Raw genomic sequence first — 8,575 nt, 5'->3', positions numbered from 1 at the left:
AGCAGTCTTTGAATTTCGCAGTCCTTTATAAAAACTAACTCTCAGCGCCATGCGAGCGTTTTTCAGTGATTCAGAACTTCTTTTCGTGTGGCATTGCGACTTCCAGCGTTCACCCCCGAGATAGAGGCAACGTTTAGCCTCATGTTTGTAGGACCCGTACCTGTGTTCAGGTGCTAACAATTCATCAATCTTTAGAGAAGCCACCTATTGCGTGTTGGACAGTTTTAGCTCTAGGCGGCACATTTACTCTGACTGTCGAGGCATTTGTTTTCTGAAACTGTCGTTGTCTTAAGCTGCTACTAGACTAATTACATTAAGTGCATTGACACACAATCGTTAAACAACCGCTGGAGGACTGATCTTAGACAACTTGATATTGACTTAAACATGAAATACAATAACCAGCTGGTCTATGATATCCCCTGGGTATGTGTGACAAAAGGCTATTATATCATACTAACAGAGCAATAGAATAAACACCTTAACCAAAAAAACACATACATTAATCTACCCTAAAGGTATTACTTTTAAAAGCAGTTTCTTTTGCCATCTACTTTTAATAATACGTACGGAGTTTACAATTCTGCAACGGCAGCTAGTTCAATTGGAAAACTTTGTCTGCTGCATATCTTCAAAAAAATGGGATGATTTAGAGGCTATTGCGTATACGTACCCGAGAAAGGAGCTTTTGGAGCTAGCTGTGTCTTTCCGTCACTAAAGGCTTCAGTCATTCCGTGACTGCTTGAAGCACATGCTCGATTACTCCGTTGTACCGTAAGCGTCCTACAGCCGTTTCGATGTGTCTGATGTAGTTCCTTTAAAGATAATCCTGCCGCATGTGAAGCAGATCATGTTTTCCGTCAGGACGACGCCGAAGTCCCCAAAGAAATACTGCGCAGCATGCAACGCCCGGATCAAAGCGTTCCACATCACCCTCGGGCCAGAATCAGCTGCACAACACGGGTGCAATAGTGCACCAAGATTTAGAAAACCTCACCGCTTGGGCCTTTTAAGGCGCCTATAAAATCTACCCTTGGATGCTTGAGACGCTGAAGGGGTTTATAAAGTCTATCTCAATTTTTCAACGGGGCGTTCTGCAACTAGCGCCGGGTGGAGCAGGTCGCACCGCTCTTGGTTCTGGGGGCGTCAAGCGGAGCGCGTCACGCCGCTTTAAGTCTCAGGGGCGCCGAGTGGAGTCCGTCGCTCTGGATCTCATTACGCCGTTGGTGGACCTCGCAATGGGTCAACATTTCCCGCACCCGCGTCGTAAGCTCGCCCCTAATAAGAAAGCGATCTTTAACGTGTTACAATGCATTGCGCCTGCTAATGTCTGCTGCCATCCTCCCTGAGTAACATTAGGTGATAGCACCAGGTTGGAATGATAGAACATAAAGAGCGACGCGAGACTTTTTTAAATTAGCAATTATCTTACACAGAAAAGTGTCCCTTCTTTGTGCCTTGCGAGGGGCTATTCCATTTCAGCGGCACGGTTGACATCCACATTGGGGCTAGGGGAATCTTGCCCGTAAATAACTTTCAAAGGTGTGCTCCTGTAAGGTCAGAGCCCACCGCCTTCTTTCTTTGAACGAAGGTTCATTTTCTCCTTGAAGTTCTTTAGCGCAGTGCTGTTAACAAACGCACGTAACGTGTCGCTCATACCAGTGCGGTCGGAATTTTTCAACGGCCGCGCTATCTTTGAAAAATGCTATTGCTTTTCCTTCAGAACGACGGATAGCATGACTGACGATTCGCTCGCGGTCTTGTTCTATGTGAGTCAGTGCTGACCCCTTTTTCTGTTTAAGTTAGTACTACCTCCAGCTCGATCCTCTGGTGTCTGTTTGTAGCCTTGTTTCCAGATCCTGCCAAAAAGTGTACAGGACGGATTTTCCGTGATCTTGCAATCGCCGATAGGCCCCATAATGGTCAACGTTTCAAACAAAGTCCTTCAGGTTGACCACGCCGCAGACCGGGCTAGCGATTCCCTCCTATCCCACATAAACCCCCTGGTAATAAAAAACTAGTCCCAAGAAACTTTAAAACTTTTTAGCGGACGTGAGGAGGGGAGGGTTTTTACTTTCTGAGCCTTCTTGAGATCCGCGGAGATTCTGGCGGCCGTGATCTTGAATTTTATAGGGATCCGTGGAAATTTCAACGACCGTGATATTGGCGTAGATTAAAAAAATAGTTTTGCAACTCATCTTCCGAGTTTCAAAAGTACATTTTTTGTTTTCAGTCGTAGGCCGGCAGAGTAGGTTGCCGCTGGACCAGTGTTCCTTATAAGTAGGGTGTACATGTAGGTGTCGAAGTCAGATGAGGAAACTATTGTATGGTTGAGGTAAGCGAGAGCCATTTCGTTCGTCAAACACACAACGATTCTATCCAGTCTGGAATGTCAGGGGTATGGGTGTAGGGGTTGGATTAGTGGAGTCAGATCCTCTCCTAACGTGCAGAATCCTGCCTTCTCCTTGTGATGGTCCATACTGGTCTGCCAATATCCGCTGATCAGGTTTAGGGTGCTAAAGTAGCAAGCGCCGGCGAGCGTATCAACAGCGTCGTCGATGCGGGGCAGCGAGTATAAGTTTGGCTCAATCGACGCAGAAACGTTTCGTCCTGTTTTTGTTCACTATTACTAATAAAAAAGACTACAGGCTGGCTAAGGATTTGATGATGCCGTTGTGCAGCATGGTTTCAACTTCATCCTTTGTGACCTATCTCTCCGCAAACACAACTCACCGGGGTTAGTGGGTCGGAAATATATCGCTGGTCGGTATCGTGTATTGAACAATATCGGTATGGGCAGGTCTGCCTGACTGCCCAAAAAAATATCCATGATGCGATTACATTGTCTAGCTGTCAACCTCATGCCCAGTCTGAGAGGCCCGTTATCATCAAGGGAACAGGAGAGAAGCCCTGTTCGTCGGTTCCATCCGCATAATCTCTTTGTTTGTTGGTTCTAGTCACATAACCTCTTCAGGCTCGTTGTATTTATCCATCGCAGTCCGGTCGCTTACCCTGGTGGGATCACTTTATCAAAAACAGCTTGTTAAGGACCACATACTTAGCGAGGTTGCCGACGATGAAAAAGGGTTCCTCTGATCTTTCATCAGTCGCGACGTTAACTACCCCCCCCCCCTCCCTCCTCCCCCCAACAAAAAACTGTCATCGAGAGGAGCGCTAGGCATTGCATAAGTATGCGGCCTCAGAGGGCTTTGCGATGTTCCGCCAGCGTGGCTTATCCACCAACCGTGGAGCCATTTACGTGCGAGCACAGCGTCAAGTATAAACTACCTTTCCTCAAGCGAATGTGATTTTGCACACAAATGGGTCATCTCGGTTTATGCAACATACTCGAGGACAGTTTATGCTTTACAAAAGGAGGCTAGGAGTTGGGCATCAATTTTTGAAATGACCCTGTTTTCCGCAACTAAAGCATTGCTAGCAGGCCTTCCCGCTATGCCGCGTTAGCTACTACTTACGAATTCGAATCGGCTCTTCTCCCGTGCTCACCAGCGCAGCGCCACCGATGTAGCTGACAAAATGTCACGGATCTTGAACGTCCCTGGAAGAACTCAGTGCCTTAGACTCAGTCGGTCAATCAGGAAGCGTTTCTTTTGGATAAAGGTATAAAACCTCTTGCATATGTAAAATTGAGATAGACCCGGCGTCACTTTCTAGAAATCTCTCTAACAGCTTCACCTTAAATCTTTCCCACGCTGCTGGGGTTGCCTTGAACTTTGCATGTCCCCTGGCTCCTCACAACCATAGCTTTGCCTACTCGGTCAGCGGCTTGAACGCTGTCTCAGGAGCTAGTGGAGAGGTCAACCCTGGACATAGGCAATAAATTTTAAGCAAAGAAAACTTTTGCTAGGCGACATGTACTCCGGCTGCGAAAAGTCAGGTGAGGGCATTGGGAGTGGAGTAACCTTCATGATCTCGGTGTACAGACTAGCGACGAAATCTTCGAGCGTGGGGTTTGCTTCCGATGCGTCGTTTTCCCCTGCGTCCACGCGCCTCTCGCCGGCTGTTCGATGCTCTAACCTCGTTGGTATTCGGCACCGAACATTATCGTCTATCTGGCTTAGCTTGTTATTCGGGATTCGATCCGCTGTCATTGCCACCAAAATGTTGCAAATCACAAAGCTGCTGCTGGCGAACTCCGATCTATTTCAGCTCAACTAGCCCCTACGCTTTACTCATACAGATTTGGCTTGCAGTCATCTAGAAATTCTTATAATAATAACGTTCGCGGTGCCTATATGTATATATATATATATATATATATATATATATATATATATATATATATATAATAACTCTTGAACCAGCGTTGCAGTGGCTCTGCTCACTTAAAAATGGCAAAAATGTATCAGCGTTTCAATGTTGTACGTACTACTGAATATTGACGCTAAACGAGAAGTAATTGAGCCCATTACCGATACATACACTAGACTGTTCACTTTCAATAAGCTATAGATTTCAATCTATAGTATTGTTAGTACACCTATTGTAGCAGAATGACATCTGCTTAGAAAAACCTTGGTCAAATGCTTAAGATGTAGTAAGTCAACATTTGAATTTTTTTGATTGATCAGTAAGAAAGAAACGGGAAATTTGTGTTCCTTGATGTGCTTCTTCAATCTTCTTCGCTTATAAATACCGTACATTAGTAAAAAAGAATTGTTAGGCAACGATTGTGTAGATCTGAGATAAAACAATACGGGTGAAAGGTAATAAAGCGACGTTCGGTAACGATGTTTCTCAGCAGGTTCAGGAGATTTCACTTTTTCAGATTGCAGTTCTAAATCAGTGATTTTTGAAAACCAGGCTTAGCAATACAAATGCACAATGTTTATGTGTATTTAGACTACCAGATTATTAGGACGCACCATTGTCTTATATGAAGCATAATTTTCTGTTGAATTATGATTAGTGGAAGATAATTGTTCCAGCTTTGATCATAATGGAGAATATTGAAATGTCTTTCGTCTGGTTGCCGCCGATCTTTATCCCAGCTACTCGATTCAATCTAGTGATTTTCGACGCGCAATGACGTTCCCATCGAAGAGAAAGCGAGAGAGACGAGCAGTGCTAAAAATGCTGTTACCGGTCATAAGACCGTTGCCATCAGTCTCTTTCGCATGTTGCGGCACAGGAGTAACGGCGTTAGCCACCGCAGGAAACAGAACAAGTGATGGCGACAGGAGCGTCTCAGCTCCCGTTCAAATACACTAATACAACGGCATGTCAGCAGCGCCCACCGGCTGGCGAGTGAGCTTGTGCATGATTTAATTTGACGGAGGAAATATTTACGAATTGTCGACATAAAAAGTAAACTCAGCCATTATTTTTTCGTTCCCGTTGCCGGGTTTGGAGCGACTGCAGCCCCAAAAATAAAAAGCGGCCTAGTCAATGACTGCCCGCAACAGAAATCGAGTCAACGTTAATGTTCAGTAAACTCGAAAGGAAAAAAGATGGGGTGGTGACGAGTGAGGGAATAGTACCATTGGCTTATCCATGCCAGCATTAATACTCGGACTGCTCTGGATTCTACCGCGAACTTCAACTAAACGGATGACAACGGCGGCAAAAAGGACCAAATTACTCAATACCTCAATTCGGCGTGCACATCTAATCAAATCAGGTAGCGACAAAGTGAACAATTGGCAGAAAAAAAATATAGATAGGTAAAGAGAAAAGAGAAATCTGCCTGTAAAAAGCGCTGTCTAAGGAAGGCACGTTTCTGCTTACAGTCATAAAAAGGAGCACGAAGATAGAACGATTCCCGTTCATTTTCCTTGGAAGCTATCAAAGATAACAAGGAAGTGTCAGACGACGCACTCTCACCAGACGCCTCAGTAGATAAAGCACACGACGCCGCCGCTGCCGCCGCCGCCGCTGCCGCCGCCGCCGCCGAAGAGGGACGACGCCAGTGACTTTATTTGAAGACGAGGGAAAGTGGGGATTGAGTAGGCGGATAGGGGTAACGTCTATGAAAGTTTCAGTTAGCAAACGAACATCGCGGAAAGAAAAGCGGGGCTATGTGTGCAAGGGAAAAGTAAATTTGTCATCATTTTCAAAGTGGAGCTCGAGCACATCAAAAGAGAAGGAAGGTTCAAAGCTGATGACCGAGTGTGCAAAACCAAAAGAGAAAATAACCAGAAAGCTAACAAATAAGAATTTACTGCAAGCTAATAAGTCGAAATAGCTTCTGGGAGAAAAATTCCATGGCAAAGAAGAAATAAATGGGACGTTTTTCGGTAGCCATAGACTATTAGGTTCCAGCCAACAGTGAACGATAACATCCGACAACCCGTATTTAGAAATCTCCGGGGCATCGGAAGTAGACCATCGTAGTTTTCCACTGAGAGGAAGTGGAGGAGTGTAATGCGTGTTTTCGAGCACGTTCTTGTTTTGTTTGACAAAACACATTTGCAATTTTAGGGCAATGAACTAGGAAGGAGCGGATGCTTACGAAATGTTTCAACGAAAGAGTAGTCATCTGAGAAATTCTATTCTCAGGCTCACATGTTATACATAAGTGGTCTTTTGTGAGCGCGGCCGTTTGTTCTCTTTTGTCAGTGTTTGCGCTCGAAGGCACATACGCGAGTTCGTCGAGCATCATGTAACAAGGGTGAGTCGTCCAGAAATTAATTGCCAATGTAAATATGAACAGATAATAAAGTAAGTGTGCGACCATCACTTTCTTGTTGTCGCCTTCCGTGTCATCCCTCATTCGTCCCGCCGCAGTCCTTTTTCTCTGCAGGAATGGGGTGTTGCGCTTCGAGGTATTTATCCGTAGCAACGGATGTTGTTTATATTTGGGCTTAAACTGTTGCTCCCACAAGCCGGCGCCGTTTAAGCCCCCTCCTTCCCCTGCTTTCGTCACCCACAGAAGTGCAACAAAAAGACAGGCCTTTTGTTCTTTCACTCCCAAGCTCGCTCACATCCACCTCGCATCTGTCTCCCTTCGTCCGTTTGTCGAGCTTACGATATAGTAATGGAAAAGACAAAGATGGAACTTATAAGGAGGATAGTGAGAAAGCGGGAAGGTTTCCTTCGACGTCCTAACCTGCTAGATCGCTGTGCTTCCATTTAAATCACATTCAAAAAGACGGCCCTTAGAATCGTTCTTCTCTAAACCATTCGAGATCCTAATTATAAAGCACTATGTGCGAAAATGGGTCTTTTTGAAGAGTCAAAATGATTATACATTCTTAGAACAGTCTTCCTTAAATTATAATAAAATTGGAGCCTCATATTATTGCTAGTTGTCACTAGGAGAAATCTTATTGTATTATCTATGTGCATCCACTAAATTGAAAGCGATCGGTAATATTCCCGTGCACCAAACTCAGGGTCGCGCAGTTTTCAGCTGCCATAGACGTTCCAATATATTTTTTTTGTCTCGTTCATTGACAGGCCGAAAGTATGGCGCTTACAAAACGCAAGTTGGAGCTTCGTGCTCTTGGACAGTAGTACACTTTCCTGACATGTGCTATCTCCGATACACGCTTGTCCTGCTCAATGTCTTGGACCTGAAACGAAGTTGGTGTCGTTAGCTACACAAGACCAGTTATATCTAAATATCACTATACGAACTATTGGATACCTGGTTCTATAATTGTATTCCACATGCATATATGGAGGCTTCTGGTGAATGTAGCCTAATATCGCAGTAGTGATTTCATGTTATAGCAGATCGCTTTTGTTGAATCGTATCGAGTTCCTTTTGTTGCTGACACGGTAGCCTGTGTGCGTGATTTTTCTGGAAAAAAAAAAGCATCGAAGCATAATAAAGCATTTGTGCGTCTCTGTTCTTGTCGAATCTGTTTGGCACACCCGCTGGAGTGATTCTTACTATGAATCTTCACCAAATTGACTCGTGATACCTTGAGAGTTCGTAATTCTCACTCCGTAAAATCTAGATACAGCTTAAATGTGACAAAGGAATAATCAAGCCGAAAATAACAATTTATTATTTATCGAATAGGTATTTATATATTATGTGACGATGACCGCTGTAAAAATAGACTCAGGTACTAGGAATATTGTGGGTGTATCTTCACACCCAGAATTTGGCGCTGTCGCCATGTTCTGTATTAAACCGATTCACCGTCCTTGAAGAGCTGTCTCCGAGTGCACGGACGTTCCTTTTAACAACCGTATATTCGCTTCTCATCGTACCGGCATAATGAAAATCGACACTGGATTAACAGGCAAGAAGAAGAAGAAGTTTAGGATCGTGCCCGATCTCTCTTATTTTTATTGACGGCTATCTGCTGACATTGAGTTTTTTTCTAAAGCCAACAAAAGCTGTAAAACTAGAGTCCATGAGAACAGCAATGCGAAAAGTGCCAAAACCACCCCAGGTTTTCGCATTATTACTATGACACCCGGTATACGCTGTGTCTCCGCGCCACCGTATTACTGTAAAACACTAAAGGTTCCGCTAATTCTTTATAGAGAACTACCTATTGAATAATGATAGTTGTTTTTGTGATGATATATATATATATATATATATATATATATATATAAAAGCATTATTAATATATAAAATAAAAACAATAACGAC

This window comes from Varroa destructor, unplaced genomic scaffold (genome assembly GCF_002443255.2).
Source record: "Varroa destructor unplaced genomic scaffold, Vdes_3.0 BEIS01000001.1, whole genome shotgun sequence".
NCBI lineage: Eukaryota > Metazoa > Arthropoda > Arachnida > Mesostigmata > Varroidae > Varroa > Varroa destructor.
The sequence above is the reverse complement of the archived record's forward strand: the minus strand, read 5'-3'. Positions refer to the sequence as shown.